Here is an 11,161-nt window from a genome sequence, read left to right on the forward strand (position 1 = left end):
CAGGCCGCTCTCACTGCAGCAAAAATTACCTCACTGCTATCGGAAAGTTTCTGCCTTTGCCCCAGAGTCCTAAAAGGACATGCTCACGCAGGTACAGACTGCCACTGAAGCAGAAGCTGAGGGAAATGACGATAGTGAATATCTTGGGACAGCCCTCCACAGAATTTTACAGGCTCCAGGTTGCAAGCACACATCCAGAAGTCAAATATCAAGCCTTTTAAAAGTGATTGACTATGTCCAGTCATTATTCAGAACAAATGAGTGGCTGGCCTCTGAAAGAGTCTAGATTTCTGTATCTCAATACAGATTCAAAATTTAGGCAACTATTTGGGAAAAACATTTATGGTACTGAATTTGGATTATAAACCAGATCTTCCCAGACCAATCACAACTCCATAACCGCGGAAGGCAAATCCTCCTGGGAGACAGGACAGGAGGAACCAGGTGCTTCATCCCATGCCTTTACTTCCCAGAACAGTTGCTAACAGAGGCTGATACTTTCTCACAGCAAAACAGAGGGCAGACACTGCCCCCAGGATGGTATCTTACATATTATTCCCTCTCCAAAAGCCAGGATATCAAGCCATTGCCAATTTCAGCAGATGGATGAGTCAACCATGTGTAATTAATTTAATTCTGCATATATATATATAATTTTTTTTCTGCATCTGAACAATCAGATGACAGCTTTCACAACCAGCCCTGCAACCCATCTCACCACCATCCCAGCAGAAATACGGCCGAGGCTTTCTCCCATTCTCCCAGTAAGTGGCTGGAGCACTGGGGTCCTTCGCAGTCAATGTGAGGGTGGCCCAGGGTTTTGAGCAGAAAGATCCTGTTGTTCTTTTGTTCAAGTTTATAACTGTTTGGGGCTGTGTAGGGTTTTTTTGCCCTCTTCCGTCTCTTTCTGTTTCCTTTTTAATTCTTTTTAATGACTTTCCTGATGCAATCGGCAGAGGACCACGCAGAGACTGCTTCCCCCTGCTGAGAGGGAAACAAGAGTGAGGGAAAAGGGCACCAAGGGAACTGTTCACATCCTCTATTCATCTCTGCCAGCCTCTTTTCCCTGGTGACTAGCCCCACACAGCCCAGCTGTGTGGAGTTAGCATGGAACAAAGCAGAACCTGAACAAGGAAAATCTCATCCAGCACCACAGGATCTGGCTGTGCCAGCCATGTGAAAGAAATCCAGGGTATCTGACCCATGAGTGTGGCCCATATGGTCCGACCACAAGGGCAGCAGTGTGGGCTGAGGAGAGGAAAAATGCATTGTGGTTTCCATGAGTCCAGCACAAGTCCCCCAGACAGGAGAGTGGCTGGAGCCCACTGCTCAGCTATCAGAGAACACACATGAGAGCTGCAGCTTGGGAAACCTGCTGCTGGGAAGCCAAAGAGCATAAAAGAAGCAAGTTTAGGACTCCTACAGTACTCACAAACTCTCTAGTCCAGGCACTCCCAAGCAATGCCATCCTTTGTTCCAGCAGCTCCCCCAGCTCCAGCCTGGGAATGAGCTTGGTAGAAGCCAGATGGCACTTCCTCCATCTGCTCCCTGGCACTTGGCTGCAGGAACATCAGGGAGCAGGGTGACTAGCTGGACAGGCAGGACTGCAAGGTGGAAGCACTTTCCAAGAAGGCAAAGTTTGCTCCAGCTGGTTGCTTTTGGGGAGGACCTACCCCTTCTCCCACAGGCTCCATCTCAGCCTGCAGGGAGTGCCTCACCTTGGCCAAGAGCCCCTGGGCTGCCCTGTGCCTGGGACAGCTCTGGAAAAGCAGCTGCTGCCATAGCAGGCTCTCTGGATTGCCAGGCTGCTGCTAACGAGCCGTGCCCATTCCAGGGTTGCAGGGAGAGGGGGAGAGCTCTGAGCTGCCACTGGCCTGGGCTGGAACATCAGGAGCTGGTGGCTGCTGAAAACATCACATGTTTACTGTACTACCTCTCTGCAAGGGACACCTGTCCCAAAGCGTCCCTCCTCTAGGAGGTGCAGGTTTAATCCTTAGATTTTCCAGCACCAAAGGGGAGCTATGATCTCTGTTGCACAGTATAACTGTTGTTTGATAATCAATTACCTTCCAACCAGGAGATTTCAAAGCATTTTGTATCCAAAAGCTTGCTGCATTGCTTTCTCTTGGGGGAATCCATACCATATGCTATATGTTTTCATTGATTCTGGAGGTTTTCCATGGGGAAAAAGGAAAAACCTCAAAGTAAAAATTCCTTTGAAGTTCCTACTGCCCTGCCAGCTTTCAGGTAGATGAAATGGATGAAGAGAAATGTATAAATGTAGGCTGGGAAAAGCGATGCAACGACCCAGGTACATCCCTGTTGAGACAAGACACATCCAGCCCATCCCTGTCTGAGGTATCTACTGCAGCACCTCCAGCCAAGATCCCAGCATCTGCATGGTGATGTCTGCTGGTGCTTCTGTGCTCCATGAGGTAGCAAAGACTTTTACTACATCACCTCCCTCCATTCCAGTGATACTTGCTTCTTTCTGTTTGTTAGCAGGTGGGCACAGAAAATGGCTGTTTACCTGCTTCTTGGTACCATTTGTTTGTACTCTGAGAAATGGAGCATTTTTGCACCCATAGTGCTCTCTACTTGCACATAAACCAGTTCCTCAACCTTTCCTCACAGGCCATGGTTTCCAGCTCCATGGGAGCCTTCAGCCCTACACAAGACTCCACTGCAGTAGGCCTGAGAGCTGCTGGGACCTCTCGAGTCTCAGCAGTGACCCTGGCATCGATAAAAAGCAGACCCAAACATTTTCTTACTGCAAGGGTGTGACATTACTGACTCCCACTCAGTTTGAGATCTGCCCTCCCCTTAGGCATTGCACTAGTTCCTCCATTCCTTAGTCACAGTGAGCCTTTGCATCAACTGATTATTACTCACCTAAATTTAGTTTATTTCTCCAGAATACCAACTTAAATGTTTTGAGCAGCAACCTTGATCTCCAAAGGACTTGCAACCTTCTTCCAGTTTGCTACCTCTCAGGTTGTTTTTCATTTTATTGTCAAAATCTCTAAAATATTGATCAGAAGCAGTTTAAGGCAAACTCTCTGCAAAAACTCCTCCCTTTCCAAGCAATAACTGTATCATAGTTTAGAGCCATGTTGTGTCCAGGCAGCAGTAACCAGCAGAAGTGGGAACATCTCCTGACACAACTACACCCCAAATGCAAAGGAGGCATTATAAGGGGAGCAGGCAGTGGAAATAAAGCTCTGAAAAATCAGAATATAAGTTCAGTCAAGAATGACTGAGAGCTGAAAACTGGTCTTAAGCTCAAGCTGGGGTAAAATTCTAGGGAAATCCCAGGGCTACATTTCCAGATGAAACACTTGTTGATAGCCATTCTCTTTCTGACCTAATGGACTGGAAGAGAGGAACAGAGAATCTGAAACTCTCAGCAGATTGCTTCCAGGTCTTGCTTTTCTCTTGCACTACACAGTATGTGTGGATGCCAAGCAGCAGCAGGGGAGAATCAGGGTAGTTAGATGATGTGCTTTCCTTCTGCTCTGCCATCCTACAGCAACTCATCCTGGTGAAAGAAACCAAGAAGGAAAAATCTGAGGTTGACAAATGAAAACAAAATAGAAATGGGATATAGCAAAAGCTATATTTCTTGAAATAATCTTGAATAGAAGTTTTCTTAACACTTGAAAAAGACATTGGCTTTATCAGAAGCTCTCTTCACAATATCTTAATTAATAAATCACATTTTTAATTTTTAAAAGTATTGGAAATTTCAGAGGAATCCTCCATAAAAGCAATTCAGGAACTGCCAGATGTACAGCAAGGAAGTACCTTGAAAAAAAAATTAAAGTGCAGAAGCCTCTCTGCAGAGATAGTTACACAACTGGGTTGAAATAGCAGCACCACAACAAAACACAGAAGAGTATTTACAGCAAGTGACCATTTTCTGCTTACTGCAATATATTTATCAGTCAGTCTTTTCCTTGATATGTGATGCAATCTCCTGCTCTCCTGCAGGAGTTTTGGGGTTGGAGATTGACAGACTGTTCTAGGTGCAAAGCCAAAACAATTACATCCAGGTGGACGCTGCACAGACTCAGAGTTGCACAACCCCACGGGCCTGTCCAAAGGGAGCAGAGACAATGGCAGTGCAAATGTCCCATGAACAAAGCAGCAGGGAGATCTGGCAGATACTGGGGCAGTGACATGCTGGCTGTTAGCCATGAGCCTGGCAGCTCTGCTCTGTGCAGCACAGCAGCGACCACTCACACCTACAGAAATTCTGAGGCCTTTGAGCCAGGACAAGGCTCTTAGCATAACTGTTGCTCTCAGTGCCCACAAGCAGAATGTAACACCAAAACTTGAGTGTTCTTAGCACTGCACCATGGGACAGGCCCACCAGGACTGCTGCAGACTGCTGCACAGCAATCTGCCACTTCCAGGCACTCCAGACCCATCCTAAGCAAAAACATCCTACATCTTGGCTATCCTTTCCACTGGAAATTCCTCTAGTGAGTAAAAACTGAAAACTGAAAACTTCTGTTTTCAGCATGTCACAGACCACAAGGCAGAACCAAGGTCAAGCTGAGAAGTCAGAGCATACCTTGGCACCTGGATTAGCAAGACCCATAGTGAGTACAACAGTGGCTGATCCACCAAAGGCCACTCGTCCAACATTACACTGTCAGAGGCTGAAGGCCCATGGACAAGCTTAAATAAGCCTTGGGTACATGGGTGGAGGTTGCAGGACAGACTGCCCAGGCTGGTTAAGGCCTATAAATGTACAAAAAGTGTTACCAAGGGTAGATACCTTTGCTGAACTTTACCAGGAATTCAGGTGAAACTCAAAAAGGACCAAGAAACCTAAGATTGTTTCTTTGCTTTCTAGTGTCAAGAGCTGGACCAACAGATATCCACCTTTGAAAGCATAGGGAACTTTCAGAAGCTGTGAAATCACAAAAAAAAGTGGCAGTCTCCAAGATGCCTAAGTTTTGGGCACAGTCCCATCCTTTTACCTGTTCTTTGGTTTCCACAGCCTAGCAAATAGACTGCTAACAATGACTTTAGGGGATGCTGTTGGAGTTACAGTTCCCCAGTACTGCTTCAGAGAGAAATGACTGGTAATGCCATTCCAATGAATGGAATGTGCCAAACAGAACCCATATGGCCTAGGAGGGATGAAAGTCTTGGCAATGCCCCCTGCTCCATTCTGGTGGGAGGGCTGAGGCATAAGGAAAGCTGAGACAAACTGCAGCAGTGAATTTGTGTCTCATTCCACCCAGGACATCCCCTTTCCATGCTCCCTGAGAGATGGGCTGTCCACTGAAGTACCTTCCTGATGAAGGGATGGCAGCATGGACACAGTCGTGGTCTCTCTTGTCACTTGTTAAGAGCAATGCATTCCTCAGAGTTATGTCCAGCTCTGGAGCATTATTCAGAGTATGATTCCAACTCTCTCCCTCAGGAGTCTAATGAAGCTCATATTGATCCTGGGAGCACATCCCAGATCCAGCTGAAGGCCACACCTTCAGCCCAGCATCACTTGATGGAGCAGGGCAGCCGTGGCCAAGAGTCAGGGCGCTGCACTGAGGTCAGCCGAGGTGAGGCAGGAACAGAGACAGAGCGGGGCCCCTCCCCTGCCAAGGTCTGCTCGTGTCTCTGCTCTCCTCCTGGCAGGGCAGACCCAGAGGTCAAGGTGCTCTCTCTCAATCCCTTCTCCCTGACCTCCATCCTCCTCCACAGGCGGCCGGCCCTGGACACGCCGGGGGCAGCGCAGGGTGGGATCTGTCCCGCTCCCGCAGCCCGCTCCAGCCTGCCCAGCCGTGGATCACCCGGGGCGGGGGCTGAGGCGTGTCCCCCGAAGATGACTTCAGATGCATTCCAGCGAGCCTGGCAACCTCCCGCACACACAAATAAAAGGAAATGAGAAACTTGGCAACAAAGAAACTGGCAGGGAAGCCACAGAGGCACACAGGAACGGGAAAAGAGATTAAACACAGGCTCAAGAGCCCCAGCGTGCTGAGCCTTCCTCTCTAAAGCCTCCCTTTAACTTTGATGGGGGGGGCACAGGAGTCTTCTTTTCACTTGAAAGGGCAAGAGGAGGGGCTGGATAAAAGGGGTCCAGCATTATCCGGAATTGAGAGCACAAGAACGCGCTACAAAGCTTAGAAAAAGAAAAGTGCAGGCACACAGCTTCCCTGTATACTTTCCTTGGTGGAAATCAGGAGCTGAGATCTGAATCTGGCCAGAGAAGAGATCAAAGTGGAGACATTACATGAGGAAGTTTAATAATGCAAAGTAGTTTGCTGAATGCTCTTCCCAAGTTCTTGCCTTTTTTCCTTTTTTTCCAACAATACAATAACATGTATTTGAGGCCCTCCAATTTATAATGGCAGACACTGACTTGTATTGATACTACCCACTATCTAAGAGTCCATCCTAATATATTAGACCACATAACTGTGTTTCTTTGTATTATGATAACTCATAAACCTGCTGTGGTGCTTAGACTTTTGTCTGGCAATGGAACTATTTAAATCAATCCACTGCAATACTGAGACAGAATTCACCTGCAGGTTGTACCCCATACAGCATACTTTGACATCTGCGTTAAGACCAAGGGAAAAGCCCGTGCTTTGTACTTCATGAGCTGTGTGGTTTCCTGCATGGAGTGTATATGTTGTGGAGCTGACTTACCACAGATGTAACATCTACCTTGTTCTTCATGTATCATTAAACTTCAGGCACTTATCTGGATCTGGAGTGGGGAAGAAGACAACCCTTGCTATCAAACAGATAGAACCTTTCAGAAAGTAACACATATTCCACATAACCCACCATATTCCACCAGAACCCATGTGCAGGGCTGAGTTCACCTTCATGTGGTGCCACCCTCCATACCTATGTTTACCTGTGTTCAGGAAACCTGAGCAAAGAGGTGGGAGCCTAGGACAGAAAAGAGGAGGAGCTGGGCCTTACCTCTGGCTTAGATTTTCTACGAGACGTAGGGACAGAGCTCCACAATGCTTAGTTTTCCTTTCTGTGAAACAGATGAGCTGTATTCTGAGCCTCCTTTTGCCAAGGAGTAATGCTTCCTCTCCCACCATCTCAGTACCCATGGCATGCACCAGCAGCCAGAGAAGTTGAGAACTGCGATCACCTTGTTCCTGGCTTCTGGCCCTCTTCACATCTTACTTAATCTGAAAAAAATACCGACCTAAAACTGAGCTCCCTGGCCTGGAAAAATGAGGCTATTGGAGCTGCCCTGGCAAGGCTGTGTGGCATCACATCTCTGTCCTCATAGGATGTGGGCTGCAAGCTGACTCCGCTTAGAGAGAACATTAACTACACCTCTTTATTATTGAGAAGAAATTTATTGGAGACATCCTTCCCTCTCTCCAGCTTCTCCTTTACCTTCGCAGAAAAGTAAACATTTAATTTTTTTTGTTGTTAATAGATTTAATGTTCATTTGTCGGTAGCCTAGGGGCAGGAACGCATGACATTTCAAATAATTGTTGTTTCGGGGGTATCCTCTGGAGGAAAATGCTGCAAAAGTGTGGAGAAGATTTAAGTAAATTACTGTGTCAGCTTCTATTTATTCCTTACATGATTGCCAGAGGCAGGGCTGCGAGATAACCATTAGACGCCCAGCCATAAAACAGGGAAGCAGAATTTCAAAAAGCCAGAGTGCCATTACTGGAAAGTTAGTGTGTAACATGTTAAATTATCCCCAAAGTAGGGGGATAGAGGAGGGGGGAGCCACGTGTCTAAGAGTGAGAGAAAAGAAAAAGAGAAGAAGAGAGACTGTGTAACTGCAGGGAAGGAGTTTCTCCATGAGAAAGGCGTGAAAGAGCAGATGGATGGATGGATGGATGGATGGATGGATGGATGGATGGATGGATGGATGGATGGATGGATGGATGGACAGATAGATAAGGAGGGGATGAAGACTCTGAAAATTCCTAAGTCCAGTTCTGAGGGCCTGCCATGGTGCCTCAGGACCCTTGAAGCAGGTGAAACCACTCCTTTTCCAACAGCCAGGATAGGCTGCAGTCAAGCGAGGTGATTGTCTCCCTGTGCTCTGCACTGGTGCAGCCTCACCTCGAATACTGTGGGCAGTTTTGGTCACTGCAATATAAGATAGACATTAAGCTATTCAAAAGTGTCCAAAGGAAAGAAACAAAGCTGGTGAAGGGTCTTGAGGTGAAGCCATGTGAGGAGTAGCTGAGGTCACTTGGGCTGTTCAGCCTGGAGGAGAGGAGACTGAGGACAGACCTCACTGAAATTACAACTTCCTCTGAGGGGAAGAGAATGGGCAGACATTGATCTCTGCCTTAGGATCTTGTCCGGCCAGAGGGTGCCCAGCCCTGGAGAGGAGAGTGTTGGAAATGTCTGGAGCATGCCGGGGTGAGCAGGCCAATGTCCACACACTGGGGGCAATGAACAGGCATGGGGCTGAGGGGCTGTGGGTCTGGCCCAATTGATCTCTGCTCTGTGGTGACCAGTGGCAGGATCCAGGGTAATTGCCTGCAGTTGAGTCAGGGGAGGTTTAGGTTGGACACTAGGAAAAGGTTCTTCCCCCAGAGGGTGGTCAGGCACCGAAACAGGCTCCCCAGGGAAGTGGTCACAGCACCAGCCTGACAGAGTTCAGAAGTGCTCGAACAACACTCTCGAGCACATGGTGTCACTCTTGGGGTCTCCTGTGCAGGGCCAGGAGTTGGACTTGATGATCCTTGTTGATCCCTTCCAGCTCAGCATATTCTGTGATTCTGTGACAGGTCCCTCTACCCAGAACAATCAACTTCAAGCTTTCCCTTATCAGATACTTTTCACCTCCCTCCTCTCAGCTATGGGACAGTATATCACCCAAAGTACTGGTGAGGACCAGAGGCAGCCCCAGCTCTGCTCAAGGCCATGAACACTGCTGCATGATGCTCAGGCTGAAAATTAAGCAAGACATGGAAACAAAAGGAAGAAAGTCTGTCTGGGAGGAAGGGGGAATGCTCAGGTTCTGACATGGAAGTTAACAGAAAGGGGCTCGCCCCCCATACCTAACGTAGTCTGTTGTGTCCATTTGTGCTGTTCTGGATAGATCCTGCTTGTCCTGCACAAGCTTCTTCATCACCCTCCCTCCACTCCTGTTTATTACTCACACTCTACAGCTCAGCTCTGCCCTCTGACTCATTGCCCAGAAGCTGATGGTTCTCCTTTACTTTCATTGTAATTTATTTACATCATGAAAAACATTAAGTTCCAAACAGTCTCATTTATCCCAGAGATCTGGTTTTATGTTCCCAGAATCACTCTTCCTTTTTTTCCTGCCACAGCTTTATTTTTCCTCACATTTTTGTCCAAGGAAAGCTCAGCTGTGTGGGAGTTAGGGGCTAACAAACTTCAGACTCAGGCCCTGTGGCCCCAGCCTCTCCAAGCCAGTGTCTCTGCTCCCAACTCTCACATATGAGGGTGGGAGTCCAACCACACACCGAACAATAAATAACCAGAGAGATTCTTTTTTCTTTTTACTTTTTTTTTAATGACTCACAAGGAAGACTTGCTGGTTAAATCATTGCTAACTCTCAACCTCCTCAATATTTCTTTGCTAATAGACTTCAGGTTTAATTGAAGGATCTTCTCTGGACTCTGTCTAAGGCACCATTTTCTCTTTAACCCCACCGCTCACAGCCTCACAAAAGCCAATCCATTAAGGGTCTTCATTAGTTTGAGCACCAGCCAACCACCCAAGCGGCAAAGGTCAAACACAGTCACCTGTCACAACATGGCAGTAAAACTACTAATTGTATGGGAACAAATGAGATAAAAAGATGGTACTATTATGCTATTTGATTTATTTTGTTTCCAAAGAGTCATTTAAGACTAATTTACTTTGCAAGCTATAGAGTGGGCCTGTGTGGATACAGCTTCTTCTGTGGCCAGCGTGGGTATGTGCACATGCACACGTGTGTGTCTCTCTCATGGATGTACACACATGTGTGCACATACAGGGGTCTGAAATGCAAGTCTAGGGAACCATAAAGTCATGGCACCATAAAGACTTACATTTAACCCTTCACACAGGCAGAAGCCCATGTCACACCAAAACAGCTCTGCACACTGCAGTAGTGGCTCAGTCACTGCTGGCAGCTCCGTTGCCCAAACACCACTGCTCAACATTCCAAGTGCAATGGCAAGGGCCCAGGCAGCCAGTGCAGGATCCCTTTTCGGAAGGGCACTTGCTTTGGAACCGTTCTTTACCTTTTTGTGCCTGGGAGGAGAAAATGTCCCACATGCCCTCTGGTGGACGCGTGTCACGTAGCAGCTCTAGGATCAAACTGGGAAGCTGGAAGAGGCCATATTTGTAGGCAAAGAAAGACATCGTCTTTAAGGGGTGTTTAAAAGTTTGCTTTCTCCCAGCTTCTCCTAGGAATCATGTTCCCAGTACATGTCTGTGATTGCCAACTGAAAAAATCTGGGCTTTCTTAAACACAAAAAACATAGCCCAGCCTCACCTCTGTTGTAGGTGCCAAAACAACATGGCCATCTTCACTACGAGCTCCCCATTACCACATGAGGGTATCATTTTTCCTGGAAGAATAGTACTTCTCCTGGAATAAAGGCCTTGTTACTCAAACACAGGACCCAACCTCAGGCTGTGCAGCCACCCTTCAGCACAGCAGACCAAACATCACCCAGGATCAGAATAAAATCTTCTATGGCTTTTAAAAGACACATAATGCTGATTACGGCTTTGATATTGAATACAAAATCACCAAGAATTCTCTAAGTAGAGATGAAGTATACAGGTACTTTTAAAAGAACAGATAATACATGCTCATGCCTTAGGGACACTGCCTTGACTACTTTGTGGTTCAGATCAACTGTTTCAGGGCAATGTAGGGATGAAAGCAAGCTCTTGCAACATCCAAACATGGGGAGATATGATGTCCTCACAGGAATGAGGTAGCTCTCTCCTGTGCAACCAGCTGTGTGGTGTGATACAAGTCCAGACTCCATGAATACAGTTGGCAGAGTGGGAGTATTTCCATGAAGGCAGAATTGTAATTTCTGCTTTTCTTTGAAGGTTTATGACCAACTCTGTTCATCAGGTCGTCACGTAGATCACCACAATCAATACATGCCATCCCTCTCCTGTTCTGGGTCTCTCAGAGTCCAGAGTTGATCTTGTCCTAT

Source organism: Geospiza fortis, unplaced genomic scaffold (assembly GCF_000277835.1).
Source record: "Geospiza fortis unplaced genomic scaffold, GeoFor_1.0 scaffold130, whole genome shotgun sequence".
Classification (NCBI taxonomy): domain Eukaryota; kingdom Metazoa; phylum Chordata; class Aves; order Passeriformes; family Thraupidae; genus Geospiza; species Geospiza fortis.